Here is a 14,649-nt window from a genome sequence, read left to right on the forward strand (position 1 = left end):
TTGGAGAACATCAGGTAGGTTTAGTGTCGTTTTGGGGTGGATCTATGTTTTTTGGGGATTTTCTTCCAGTTTTGGGGGTGATTCCGTTCTTGTTTGGGGTTTTTTTGACTTGTTTTGGGGTCTCCGTTGGGTTTTAGTTGGATTCTCGTTGGTCCTTAAGGGAAATGGGAGTGGATTGTGGGTTTTGAAGAAGATCAGGTGAGTTTAGGGTGGTTTTGCGGGGAAATTCATAGTTTTTGGTGTTTTTTCTTCTGATTCAGTTCTTTTTTGGGGTGTTTTTGACGTGTTTTGGGGTCTCCGTTGGTTTTTGTTGGGTTCTTGTTGTTCATCATGGTGAAAACGGGTAAATTGTGGTTATTGGAGAACATCCGGTAGGTTTAGGGGGACTTTTGGGGTGGATCAACGGCTTTTAGGGTTTTCTTTCGGTTTTGGGGGTGATCCCGCTTTTTTTTTTTGTGGTGTTTTTGACGTGTTTTGGGGTTTCCGTTGCGTTTTGTTGATTTCCTAATGTGTTTTAAGTTTGTTGGGAGTGGACTTTGGGATTTGGAGAACATCAGGTAGGTTTAGTGTGGTTTTGGGGTGGATCTATTTTTTGGGGGGTTTTCTTTCTTTTTTAGGGGTTATCCTGTTCTTGTTTGGGGTGTTTTTGACTTGTTTTGGGGTCTCCGTTGGGTTTTAGTTGGATTCTCGTTGGTCCTTAAGGGAAATGGGAGTGGATTGTGGGTTTTGAAGAAGATCAGGTGAGTTTAGGGTGGTTTTGCGGGGAAATTCATAGTTTTTGGTGTTTTTTCTTCTGATTCAGTTCTTTTTTGGGGTGTTTTTGAGGTGTTTTGGGGTTTCCGTTGGGTTTCGTTGAGTTCCTAATGGGTTTTATGGTGGTTGGGAGTGGACATTTGGATTTGGAGAACATCAGGTAGGTTTAGAGTGGTTTTGGGATTGGATCCGTGCTTTTTGGGGTTTTCTTTGGTTTTGGGGGTGATCCTGTTCTTGTTTGGGGTGTTTTTGACGTGTTTTGGGTTCTCCGTTGGGTTTCGTTGGGTTTTCCGTGGTCATCATGGTGGAAAAGTGTAAATTGTGGGTTTTGGAGAACATCAGGTAGATTTAGGGTGTTTTTGGGGTGGATCTATGGTTTTGGGGGATTTTGTTCCAGTTTTGGGGTGATCGAATTCATTTTTGGGGTGTTTCTGCCGTGTTTTGGGTTCTTCGTTGGGTTTCGTTGGGTTTTCCGTTGTCATCATGGTGGAAAAGTGTAAATTGTGGGTTTTGGAGAAAATCAGGTAGGTTTAGGGGGACTTTTGGGGTGGATTCATGATATATGGGGTTTTCTTCTGTTTTTTTTTTTTTTTTTTTTTGGGGGGGGGTGATCCAATTCATTTTGGGGGTGTTTTTGACGTGTTTTGGGGTCTCCATTGGGTTTCATTGCGTTTTCCGTGGTCATCATGGTGGAAAAGGGTAAATTGTTGGTTTTGGAGAACATCAGGTAGGTTTAGGTTGGTTTTGGGATTGGATCTATGGTTTTGGGGGATTTTGTTTTGTTTTTGGGGGTGATCCCGTTCTTTTTTGGGAAATTTTTGAGGTGTTTGGAGGTCTCCGTTGGGTTTTGTTGTGTACTCGTTTGTCATCGTGGTGGAAAATGGTAAATTGTGGGTTTTGGAGAACATCAGGTAGGTTTAGGGTGGTTTTGGGATTGGATCCGTGCTTTTTGGGGATTTTCTTCCAGTTTATGGGTGATCCCTTTATTTTTGGGGTGTTCTTGACGTGTTTTGGTGTCTTGTTTTGGGTTTTCGTTTGGTTCATGTTGGTCATCCTGGTGAAAAAGTGTAAATTGTGGGTTTTGGAGAACATCAGGTAGGTTTAGGGGGACTTTTGGTGTGGATCTATGGCTTTTGGGGTTTTCTTTCGTTTTTAGGGTTTATCCCGTTCTTGTTTTGGGTGTTTTTGACTTCTTTTGGGGTCTCCGTTTGGTTTCGTTGGGTTTTCCATGGTCATCATGTTGGAAAATTGTAAATTGTGGGTTTTGGAGATCATCAGGTAGGTTTAGGGTGGTTTTGGGGTGGATCTATGATTTTGAAGGATTTTCTTCCTTCCAATTTTGGGGGTGATCCCTTTCTTTTTTTTTTTTTGACGTGTTTTGTGGTCTCCGTTGGGTTTTGTTGGGTTTTCCATGGTCATCAATGTGGAAAAGTGTAAATTGTGGGTTTTGGAGAACATCAGGTAGGTTTAAAGGGACTTTTGGTGTGGATCTATGGCTTTTGGGGTTTTCTTTCGTTGTTGGGGTTGAACCAATTCTTTTTTGGGGTGTTTTTGACGTTTTTGGGGTCTCCGTTGGGTTTTGTTGGGTTCTCGTTGGTCGTTAAGCTAAATGGGAGTGGATTGTGGGTTTTGAAGAAGATCAGGTGAGTTTAGGGTGATTTGGGAGGGAAATGCATAGTTTTGTTTTTTTTTTCTTCTGATCCAGTTCTTTTTTGGGGTGTTTTTGACGTGTTTTGGGGTTTCCGTTGCGTTTTGTTGAGTTCCTAATGGGTTTTATGGTGGGTGGGAGTGGATTTTGGGATTTGGAGAAGATCAGGTAGGTTTAAGGGTTTTCTTGGGGTTAAATCACGTATTTTCTTCTGATCCGGTTTGCTTTTGGGGTGTTTTTGAGGTGTTTTGGGGTTTCTGTTGCGTTTTGTTGAGTTCCTAATGGGTTTTATGGTGGTTGGGAGTGGACTTTGGGATTTGGAGAAGATCAGGTAGGTTTAGGGTGGTTTTGGGATTGGATCCATGCTTTTTGGGGATTTTCTTCCAGTTTTGGGGGTTATCCCGTTCTTTTTTGGGGTGTTTTTGACATGTTTTGATGTCTCTGTTGGGTTTTGTTGGGTTTTCTGTTGGCATCTTGGTGGAAAAGGGTAAATTGTGGGTTTTGGAGAACTTCAGGTAGGTTTAGGGGGACTTTTGGGGTGGATTCATGGTATTTGGGGTTTTCTTCTGTTTTTTGGGGTGATCCTGTTCTTTTTTGGGGTGTTTTTGACGTGTTTTGGGGTTGTCCGTTGGGTTTTGTTGGGTTCTCGTTGGTCATCATTGTGAAAAAGGGTAAATTGTGAGTTTTGGAGAACATCAGGTAGGCTTAGGGGGACTTTTGGGGTGGATCTATGGCATTTGGGTTTCTCTTCTGTTTTTGGGGGAGATCCTGTTCTTTTTTGTTGTTTTTTTTTTTGTTGTTTTTTTTTTTTTTTTTTTGACACGTTTTTTGTCTCCATTGGGTTTCGTTGGGTTTTCCATGGTCATCATGGTGGAAAAGGGTAAATTTGTGGGTTTTGGAGAACATCAGGTAGGTTTAGGCTGGTTTTGGGATTGGATCTGTGCTTTTTGGGGATTTTCTTCCAGTTTATGGGTGATCCCGTTCTTTTTTGGGGTGTTTTTGACGTGTTTTGGTGTCTCCTTTTGGGTTTTGTTGGGTTCTTGTTTTTCATCATGTTGGAAAAGTTTAACTTGCGTGTTTTGGAGAACATCAGGTAGGTTTAGTGTCGTTTTGGGGTGGATCTATGTTTTTTGGGGATTTTCTTCCAGTTTTGGGGGTGATTCCGTTCTTGTTTGGGGTGTTTTTGACTTGTTTTGGGGTCTCCGTTGGGTTTTAGTTGGATTCTCGTTGGTCCTTAAGGGAAATGGGAGTGGATTGTGGGTTTTGAAGAAGATCAGGTGAGTTTAGGGTGGTTTTGCGGGGAAATTCATAGTTTTTGGTGTTTTTTCTTCTGATTCAGTTCTTTTTTGGGGTGTTTTTGACGTGTTTTGGGGTCTCCGTTGGTTTTTGTTGGGTTCTTGTTGTTCATCATGGTGAAAACGGGTAAATTGTGGGTATTAGAGAACATCAGGTAGGTTTAGGGGGACTTTTGGGGTGGATCAACGGCTTTTAGGGTTTTCTTTCGGTTTTGGGGGTGATCCCGCTTTTTTTTTTTGTGGTGTTTTTGACGTGTTTTGGGGTTTCCGTTGCGTTTTGTTGATTTCCTAATGTGTTTTAAGTTTGTTGGGAGTGGACTTTGGGATTTGGAGAACATCAGGTAGGTTTAGTGTGGTTTTGGGGTGGATCTATTTTTTGGGGGGTTTTCTTTCTTTTTTAGGGGTTATCCTGTTCTTGTTTGGGGTGTTTTTGACTTGTTTTGGGGTCTCCGTTGGGTTTTAGTTGGATTCTCGTTGGTCCTTAAGGGAAATGGGAGTGGATTGTGGGTTTTGAAGAAGATCAGGTGAGTTTAGGGTGGTTTTGCGGGGAAATTCATAGTTTTTGGTGTTTTTTCTTCTGATTCAGTTCTTTTTTGGGGTGTTTTTGACGTGTTTTGGGGTTTCCGTTGGGTTTTGTTGAGTTCCTAATGGGTTTTATGGTGGTTGGGAGTGGACTTTGGGATTTGGAGAAGATCAGGTAGGTTTAGGGTGGTTTTGGGATTGGATCCATGCTTTTTGGGGATTTTCTTCCAGTTTTGGGGGTTATCCCGTTCTTTTTTGGGGTGTTTTTGACATGTTTTGATGTCTCTGTTGGGTTTTGTTGGGTTTTCTGTTGGCATCTTGGTGGAAAAGGGTAAATTGTGGGTTTTGGAGAACTTCAGGTAGGTTTAGGGGGACTTTTGGGGTGGATTCATGGTATTTGGGGTTTTCTTCTGTTTTTTGGGGTGATCCTGTTCTTTTTTGGGGTGTTTTTGACGTGTTTTGGGGTTGTCCGTTGGGTTTTGTTGGGTTCTCGTTGGTCATCATTGTGAAAAAGGGTAAATTGTGAGTTTTGGAGAACATCAGGTAGGCTTAGGGGGACTTTTGGGGTGGATCTATGGCATTTGGGTTTCTCTTCTGTTTTTGGGGGAGATCCTGTTCTTTTTTGTTGTTTTTTTTTTTGTTGTTTTTTTTTTTTTTTTTTTTGACACGTTTTTTGTCTCCATTGGGTTTCGTTGGGTTTTCCATGGTCATCATGGTGGAAAAGGGTAAATTTGTGGGTTTTGGAGAACATCAGGTAGGTTTAGGCTGGTTTTGGGATTGGATCTGTGCTTTTTGGGGATTTTCTTCCAGTTTATGGGTGATCCCGTTCTTTTTTGGGGTGTTTTTGACGTGTTTTGGTGTCTCCTTTTGGGTTTTGTTGGGTTCTTGTTTTTCATCATGTTGGAAAAGTTTAACTTGCGTGTTTTGGAGAACATCAGGTAGGTTTAGTGTCGTTTTGGGGTGGATCTATGTTTTTTGGGGATTTTCTTCCAGTTTTGGGGGTGATTCCGTTCTTGTTTGGGGTGTTTTTGACTTGTTTTGGGGTCTCCGTTGGGTTTTAGTTGGATTCTCGTTGGTCCTTAAGGGAAATGGGAGTGGATTGTGGGTTTTGAAGAAGATCAGGTGAGTTTAGGGTGGTTTTGCGGGGAAATTCATAGTTTTTGGTGTTTTTTCTTCTGATTCAGTTCTTTTTTGGGGTGTTTTTGACGTGTTTTGGGGTCTCCGTTGGTTTTTGTTGGGTTCTTGTTGTTCATCATGGTGAAAACGGGTAAATTGTGGGTATTAGAGAACATCAGGTAGGTTTAGGGGGACTTTTGGGGTGGATCAACGGCTTTTAGGGTTTTCTTTCGGTTTTGGGGGTGATCCCGCTTTTTTTTTTTGTGGTGTTTTTGACGTGTTTTGGGGTTTCCGTTGCGTTTTGTTGATTTCCTAATGTGTTTTAAGTTTGTTGGGAGTGGACTTTGGGATTTGGAGAACATCAGGTAGGTTTAGTGTGGTTTTGGGGTGGATCTATTTTTTGGGGGGTTTTCTTTCTTTTTTAGGGGTTATCCTGTTCTTGTTTGGGGTGTTTTTGACTTGTTTTGGGGTCTCCGTTGGGTTTTAGTTGGATTCTCGTTGGTCCTTAAGGGAAATGGGAGTGGATTGTGGGTTTTGAAGAAGATCAGGTGAGTTTAGGGTGGTTTTGCGGGGAAATTCATAGTTTTTGGTGTTTTTTCTTCTGATTCAGTTCTTTTTTGGGGTGTTTTTGACGTGTTTTGGGGTTTCCGTTGGGTTTCGTTGAGTTCCTAATGGGTTTTATGGTGGTTGGGAGTGGACATTTGGATTTGGAGAACATCAGGTAGGTTTAGAGTGGTTTTGGGGTGGATCCGTGCTTTTTGGGGTTTTCTTTGGTTTTGGGGGCGATCCTGTTCTTGTTTGGGGTGTTTTTGACGTGTTTTGGGTTCTCCGTTGGGTTTCGTTGGGTTTTCCGTGGTCATCATGGTGGAAAAGTGTAAATTGTGGGTTTTGGAGAACATCAGGTAGATTTAGGGTGTTTTTGGGGTGGATCTATGGTTTTGGGGGATTTTGTTCCAGTTTTGGGGTGATCGAATTCATTTTTGGGGTGTTTCTGCCGTGTTTTGGGTTCTTCGTTGGGTTTCGTTGGGTTTTCCGTTGTCATCATGGTGGAAAAGTGTAAATTGTGGGTTTTGGAGAAAATCAGGTAGGTTTAGGGGGACTTTTGGGGTGGATTCATGATATATGGGGTTTTCTTCTGTTTTTTTTTTTTTTTTTTTTTTTTGGGGGGGGGTGATCCAATTCATTTTGGGGGTGTTTTTGACGTGTTTTGGGGTCTCCATTGGGTTTCATTGCGTTTTCCGTGGTCATCATGGTGGAAAAGGGTAAATTGTTGGTTTTGGAGAACATCAGGTAGGTTTAGGTTGGTTTTGGGATTGGATCTATGGTTTTGTGGGATTTTGTTTTGTTTTTGGGGGTGATCCCGTTCTTTTCTGGGAAATTTTTGAGGTGTTTGGGGGTCTCCGTTGGGTTTTGTTGTGTACTCGTTTGTCATCGTGGTGGAAAATGGTAAATTGTGGGTTTTGGAGAACATCAGGTAGGTTTAGGGTGGTTTTGGGATTGGATCCGTGCTTTTTGGGGATTTTCTTCCAGTTTATGGGTGATCCCTTTATTTTTGGGGTGTTCTTGACGTGTTTTGGTGTCTCGTTTTGGGTTTTCGTTTGGTTCATGTTGGTCATCCTGGTGAAAAAGTGTAAATTGTGGGTTTTGGAGAACATCAGGTAGGTTTAGGGGGACTTTTGGTGTGGATCTATGGCTTTTGGGGTTTTCTTTCGTTTTTAGGGTTTATCCCGTTCTTGTTTTGGGTGTTTTTGACTTCTTTTGGGGTCTCCGTTGGGTTTCGTTGGGTTTTCCATGGTCATCATGTTGGAAAATTGTAAATTGTGGGTTTTGGAGATCATCAGGTAGGTTTAGGGTGGTTTTGGGGTGGATCTATGATTTTGAAGGATTTTCTTCCTTCCAATTTTGGGGGTGATCCCTTTCTTTTTTTTTTTTTGACGTGTTTTGTGGTCTCCGTTGGGTTTTGTTGGGTTTTCCATGGTCATCAATGTGGAAAAGTGTAAATTGTGGGTTTTGGAGAACTTCAGGTTGGTTTAGGGGGATTTTTGGTGTGGATCTATGGCTTTTGGGGTTTTCTTTCGTTGTTGGGGTTGAACCAGTTCTTTTTTGGGGTGTTTTTGACGTTTTTGGGGTCTCCGTTGGGTTTTGTTGGGTTCTCGTTGGTCGTTAAGCTAAATGGGAGTGGATTGTGGGTTTTGAAGAAGATCAGGTGAGTTTAGGGTGATTTGGGAGGGAAATGCATAGTTTTGTTTTTTTTTTCTTCTGATCCAGTTCTTTTTTGGGGTGTTTTTGACGTGTTTTGGGGTTTCCGTTGCGTTTTGTTGAGTTCCTAATGGGTTTTATGGTGGGTGGGAGTGGATTTTGGGATTTGGAGAAGATCAGGTAGGTTTAAGGGTTTTCTTGGGGTTAAATCACGTATTTTCTTCTGATCCGGTTTGCTTTTGGGGTGTTTTTGAGGTGTTTTGGGGTTTCTGTTGCGTTTTGTTGAGTTCCTAATGGGTTTTATGGTGGTTGGGAGTGGACTTTGGGATTTGGAGAAGATCAGGTAGGTTTAGGGTGGTTTTGGGATTGGATCCATGCTTTTTGGGGATTTTCTTCCAGTTTTGGGGGTTATCCCGTTCTTTTTTGGGGTGTTTTTGACATGTTTTGATGTCTCTGTTGGGTTTTGTTGGGTTTTCTGTTGGCATCTTGGTGGAAAAGGGTAAATTGTGGGTTTTGGAGAACTTCAGGTAGGTTTAGGGGGACTTTTGGGGTGGATTCATGGTATTTGGGGTTTTCTTCTGTTTTTTGGGGTGATCCTGTTCTTTTTTGGGGTGTTTTTGACGTGTTTTGGGGTTGTCCGTTGGGTTTTGTTGGGTTCTCGTTGGTCATCATTGTGAAAAAGGGTAAATTGTGAGTTTTGGAGAACATCAGGTAGGCTTAGGGGGACTTTTGGGGTGGATCTATGGCATTTGGGTTTCTCTTCTGTTTTTGGGGGAGATCCTGTTCTTTTTTGTTGTTTTTTTTGTTGTTGTTTTTTTTTTTTTTTTTTTTTGACACGTTTTTTGTCTCCATTGGGTTTCGTTGGGTTTTCCATGGTCATCATGGTGGAAAAGGGTAAATTTGTGGGTTTTGGAGAACATCAGGTAGGTTTAGGCTGGTTTTGGGATTGGATCTGTGCTTTTTGGGGATTTTCTTCCAGTTTATGGGTGATCCCGTTCTTTTTTGGGGTGTTTTTGACGTGTTTTGGTGTCTCCTTTTGGGTTTTGTTGGGTTCTTGTTTTTCATCATGTTGGAAAAGTTTAACTTGCGTGTTTTGGAGAACATCAGGTAGGTTTAGTGTCGTTTTGGGGTGGATCTATGTTTTTTGGGGATTTTCTTCCAGTTTTGGGGGTGATTCCGTTCTTGTTTGGGGTGTTTTTGACTTGTTTTGGGGTCTCCGTTGGGTTTTAGTTGGATTCTCGTTGGTCCTTAAGGGAAATGGGAGTGGATTGTGGGTTTTGAAGAAGATCAGGTGAGTTTAGGGTGGTTTTGCGGGGAAATTCATAGTTTTTGGTGTTTTTTCTTCTGATTCAGTTCTTTTTTGGGGTGTTTTTGACGTGTTTTGGGGTCTCCGTTGGTTTTTGTTGGGTTCTTGTTGTTCATCATGGTGAAAACGGGTAAATTGTGGGTATTAGAGAACATCAGGTAGGTTTAGGGGGACTTTTGGGGTGGATCAACGGCTTTTAGGGTTTTCTTTCGGTTTTGGGGGTGATCCCGCTTTTTTTTTTTGTGGTGTTTTTGACGTGTTTTGGGGTTTCCGTTGCGTTTTGTTGATTTCCTAATGTGTTTTAAGTTTGTTGGGAGTGGACTTTGGGATTTGGAGAACATCAGGTAGGTTTAGTGTGGTTTTGGGGTGGATCTATGTTTTTTTGGGGTTTTCTTTCTTTTTTAGGGGTTATCCTGTTCTTGTTTGGGGTGTTTTTGACGTGTTTTGGGGTCTCCGTTGGGTTTCGTTGGGTTTTCCGTTGTCATCATGGCGGAAAAGTGTAAATTGTGGGTTTTGGAGAACATCAGGTAGATTTAGGGTGTTTTGGGGGTGGATCTATGGTTTTGGGGGATTTTGTTCCAGTTTTGGGGTGATCGAATTCATTTTTGGGGTGTTTCTGACGTGTTTTGGGTTCTTCGTTGGGTTTTGTTGGGTTTTCCGTTGTCATCATGGTGGAAAAGTGTAAATTGTGGGTTTTGGAGAACATCAGGTAGGTTTAGGGGGCTTTTGGTGTGGATCTATGGCTTTTGGGGTTTTCTTTCGTTTTTAGGGTTTATCCCGTTCTTGTTTTGGGTGTTTTTGACTTCTTTTGGGGTCTCCGTTGGGTTTCGTTGGGTTTTCCATGGTCATCATGTTGGAAAATTGTAAATTGTGGGTTTTGGAGATCATCAGGTAGGTTTAGGGTGTTTTTGGGGTGGATCTATGGTTTTGGGGGATTTTCTTCCAATTTTGGGGGTGATCCCTTTCTTTTTTTTTTTTTTTTTTTTTTTGACGTGTTTTGTGGTCTCCGTTGGGTTTTGTTGGGTTTTCCATGGTCATCAATGTGGAAAAGTGTAAATTGTGGGTTTTGGAGAACTTCAGGTTGGTTTAGGGGGATTTTTGGTGTGGATCTATGGCTTTTGGGGTTTTCTTTCGTTGTTGGGGTTGAACCAGTTCTTTTTTGGGGTGTTTTTGACGTTTTTGGGGTCTCCGTTGGGTTTTGTTGGGTTCTCGTTGGTCGTTAAGCTAAATGGGAGTGGATTGTGGGTTTTGAAGAAGATCAGGTGAGTTTAGGGTGATTTGGGAGGGAAATGCATAGTTTTGTTTTTTTTTTCTTCTGATCCAGTTCTTTTTTGGGGTGTTTTTGACGTGTTTTGTGGTTTCCGTTGCGTTTTGTTGAGTTCCTAATGGGTTTTATGGTGGGTGGGAGTGGATTTTGGGATTTGGAGAAGATCAGGTAGGTTTAAGGGTTTTCTTGGGGTTAAATCACGTATTTTCTTCTGATCCGGTTTGCTTTTGGGGTGTTTTTGAGGTGTTTTGGGGTTTCTGTTGCGTTTTGTTGAGTTCCTAATGGGTTTTATGGTGGTTGGGAGTGGACTTTGGGATTTGGAGAAGATCAGGTAGGTTTAGGGTGGTTTTGGGATTGGATCCATGCTTTTTGGGGATTTTCTTCCAGTTTTGGGGGTTATCCCGTTCTTTTTTGGGGTGTTTTTGACATGTTTTGATGTCTCTGTTGGGTTTTGTTGGGTTTTCTGTTGGCATCTTGGTGGAAAAGGGTAAATTGTGGGTTTTGGAGAACTTCAGGTAGGTTTAGGGGGACTTTTGGGGTGGATTCATGGTATTTGGGGTTTTCTTCTGTTTTTTGGGGTGATCCTGTTCTTTTTTGGGGTGTTTTTGACGTGTTTTGGGGTTGTCCGTTGGGTTTTGTTGGGTTCTCGTTGGTCATCATTGTGAAAAAGGGTAAATTGTGAGTTTTGGAGAACATCAGGTAGGCTTAGGGGGACTTTTGGGGTGGATCTATGGCATTTGGGTTTCTCTTCTGTTTTTGGGGGAGATCCTGTTCTTTTTTGTTGTTTTTTTTTTTGTTTTTTTTTTTTTTTTTTTTTTGACACGTTTTTTGTCTCCATTGGGTTTCGTTGGGTTTTCCATGGTCATCATGGTGGAAAAGGGTAAATTTGTGGGTTTTGGAGAACATCAGGTAGGTTTAGGCTGGTTTTGGGATTGGATCTGTGCTTTTTGGGGATTTTCTTCCAGTTTATGGGTGATCCCGTTCTTTTTTGGGGTGTTTTTGACGTGTTTTGGTGTCTCCTTTTGGGTTTTGTTGGGTTCTTGTTTTTCATCATGTTGGAAAAGTTTAACTTGCGTGTTTTGGAGAACATCAGGTAGGTTTAGTGTCGTTTTGGGGTGGATCTATGTTTTTTGGGGATTTTCTTCCAGTTTTGGGGGTGATTCCGTTCTTGTTTGGGGTGTTTTTGACTTGTTTTGGGGTCTCCGTTGGGTTTTAGTTGGATTCTCGTTGGTCCTTAAGGGAAATGGGAGTGGATTGTGGGTTTTGAAGAAGATCAGGTGAGTTTAGGGTGGTTTTGCGGGGAAATTCATAGTTTTTGGTGTTTTTTCTTCTGATTCAGTTCTTTTTTGGGGTGTTTTTGACGTGTTTTGGGGTCTCCGTTGGTTTTTGTTGGGTTCTTGTTGTTCATCATGGTGAAAACGGGTAAATTGTGGGTATTAGAGAACATCAGGTAGGTTTAGGGGGACTTTTGGGGTGGATCAACGGCTTTTAGGGTTTTCTTTCGGTTTTGGGGGTGATCCCGCTTTTTTTTTTTGTGGTGTTTTTGACGTGTTTTGGGGTTTCCGTTGCGTTTTGTTGATTTCCTAATGTGTTTTAAGTTTGTTGGGAGTGGACTTTGGGATTTGGAGAACATCAGGTAGGTTTAGTGTGGTTTTGGGGTGGATCTATGTTTTTTTGGGGTTTTCTTTCTTTTTTAGGGGTTATCCTGTTCTTGTTTGGGGTGTTTTTGACGTGTTTTGGGGTCTCCGTTGGGTTTCGTTGGGTTTTCCGTTGTCATCATGGCGGAAAAGTGTAAATTGTGGGTTTTGGAGAACATCAGGTAGATTTAGGGTGTTTTGGGGGTGGATCTATGGTTTTGGGGGATTTTGTTCCAGTTTTGGGGTGATCGAATTCATTTTTGGGGTGTTTCTGACGTGTTTTGGGTTCTTCGTTGGGTTTTGTTGGGTTTTCCGTTGTCATCATGGTGGAAAAGTGTAAATTGTGGGTTTTGGAGAACATCAGGTAGGTTTAGGGGGCTTTTGGTGTGGATCTATGGCTTTTGGGGTTTTCTTTCGTTTTTAGGGTTTATCCCGTTCTTGTTTTGGGTGTTTTTGACTTCTTTTGGGGTCTCCGTTGGGTTTCGTTGGGTTTTCCATGGTCATCATGTTGGAAAATTGTAAATTGTGGGTTTTGGAGATCATCAGGTAGGTTTAGGGTGTTTTTGGGGTGGATCTATGGTTTTGGGGGATTTTCTTCCAATTTTGGGGGTGATCCCTTTCTTTTTTTTTTTTTTTTTTTTTTTTGACGTGTTTTGTGGTCTCCGTTGGGTTTCGCTGGGTTTTCCATGGTCATCAATGTGGAAAAGTGTAAATTGTGGGTTTTGGAGAACTTCAGGTTGGTTTAGGGGGATTTTTGGTGTGGATCTATGGCTTTTGGGGTTTTCTTTCGTTGTTGGGGTTGAACCAGTTCTTTTTTGGGGTGTTTTTGACGTTTTTGGGGTCTCCGTTGGGTTTTGTTGGGTTCTCGTTGGTCGTTAAGCTAAATGGGAGTGGATTGTGGGTTTTGAAGAAGATCAGGTGAGTTTAGGGTGATTTGGGAGGGAAATGCATAGTTTTGTTTTTTTTTTCTTCTGATCCAGTTCTTTTTTGGGGTGTTTTTGACGTGTTTTGGGGTTTCCGTTGCGTTTTGTTGAGTTCCTAATGGGTTTTATGGTGGGTGGGAGTGGATTTTGGGATTTGGAGAAGATCAGGTAGGTTTAAGGGTTTTCTTGGGGTTAAATCACGTATTTTCTTCTGATCCGGTTTGCTTTTGGGGTGTTTTTGAGGTGTTTTGGGGTTTCTGTTGCGTTTTGTTGAGTTCCTAATGGGTTTTATGGTGGTTGGGAGTGGACTTTGGGATTTGGAGAAGATCAGGTAGGTTTAGGGTGGTTTTGGGATTGGATCCATGCTTTTTGGGGATTTTCTTCCAGTTTTGGGGGTTATCCCGTTCTTTTTTGGGGTGTTTTTGACATGTTTTGATGTCTCTGTTGGGTTTTGTTGGGTTTTCTGTTGGCATCTTGGTGGAAAAGGGTAAATTGTGGGTTTTGGAGAACTTCAGGTAGGTTTAGGGGGACTTTTGGGGTGGATTCATGGTATTTGGGGTTTTCTTCTGTTTTTTTTGGGGTGATCCTGTTCTTTTTTGGGGTGTTTTTGACGTGTTTTGGGGTTGTCCGTTGGGTTTTGTTGGGTTCTCGTTGGTCATCATTGTGAAAAAGGGTAAATTGTGGGTTTTGGAGAACATCAGGTAGGCTTAGGGGGACTTTTGGGGTGGATCTATGGCATTTGGGTTTTTCTTCTGTTTTTTTGGGGAGATCCTGTTCTTTTTTGTTTCTTTTTTTTTTTTTTTTTTGACATGTTTTTTGTCTCCATTGGGTTTCGTTGGGTTTTCCATGGTCATCATGGTGGAAAAGGGTAAATTTGTGGGTTTTGGAGAACATCAGGTAGGTTTAGGCTGGTTTTGGGATTGGATCTGTGCTTTTTGGGGATTTTCTTCCAGTTCATGGGTGATCCCTTTCTTTTTTGGGGTGTTTTTGACGTGTTTTGGTGTCTCCTTTTGGGTTTTCGTTTGGTTCATGTTGGTCATCATGGTGAAAATTGTAAATTTTTGGGGGGGGGAATTTTCTTCCAGTTTTGGGGGTGATCCCGTTCTTTTTTGGGGTGTTTTTGACATGTTTTGGGGTCTCTGTTGGGTTTTGTTGGGTTGTTGTTTTTCATCATGTTGGAAAAGTTTAACTTGCGTGTTTTGGAGAACATCAGGTAGGTTTAGTGTCGTTTTGGGGTGGATCTATTTTTTTGGGGTTTTCTTTCGTTTTGGGGGGTTATCCCATTCTTTTTTGGGGTGTTTTTGACGTGTTTTGAGGTCTCCGTTTGTTTTTTTTTTGGGTTTCCATTGGGTTTTCTGGTGGTTGGGAGTGGATTGTACGTTTAGGAGAACATCAGGTAGGTTTAAGGGTTTTTTGTGTTGTTAGATCACATTTTTTCTTCTGATTCGGTTCGCTTTTGGGGTGTTTTTGACGTGTTTTGTGGTTTCCGTTGCGTTTTGTTGAGTTTTGACAAATTGACAAATCCTTGAAGTCCCTTTTGATTGCTCACAGGCTATGCGTTGCCACTCCTTCTCCTCCCAGATATAGGACGAGCAATCGGTAATAGTCTGACGGTTGAATCAAGCTGGGAAGCCTCCTTGTGATGTCCTAACCCAGGCCCTAGGAAGGCAGCAGATTTCCCTTAGAGGAGGGTCCCTTCTACATATTGGACCCTCTGTTCCGCTGATTGATAAATCACCCACAACTAAAACTCACCTTTTCTTCCTGCTGCCTGTGGTCACTATACGGGGGGGTTGGCTTTTCCAACCCTGCCAATATCTCTGGTGGAGAGGGATTATAGCCTTTTCCATCCATCGATTGCCTTTCGGCCTCCAGGGCCTTATACCTGTTGCGCAGGTCTACCTGATAGTGTGATATGGTTGAGATTTTGATAAAATTGCAAACACAAACATTAAAGTGATTACTGGTATCTACCACAGCATT

The sequence above is a fragment of the Aythya ferina genome, assembly GCF_964211825.1.
Source record: "Aythya ferina genome assembly, contig: HAP1_SCAFFOLD_289, whole genome shotgun sequence".
Classification (NCBI taxonomy): Eukaryota; Metazoa; Chordata; class Aves; order Anseriformes; family Anatidae; genus Aythya; species Aythya ferina.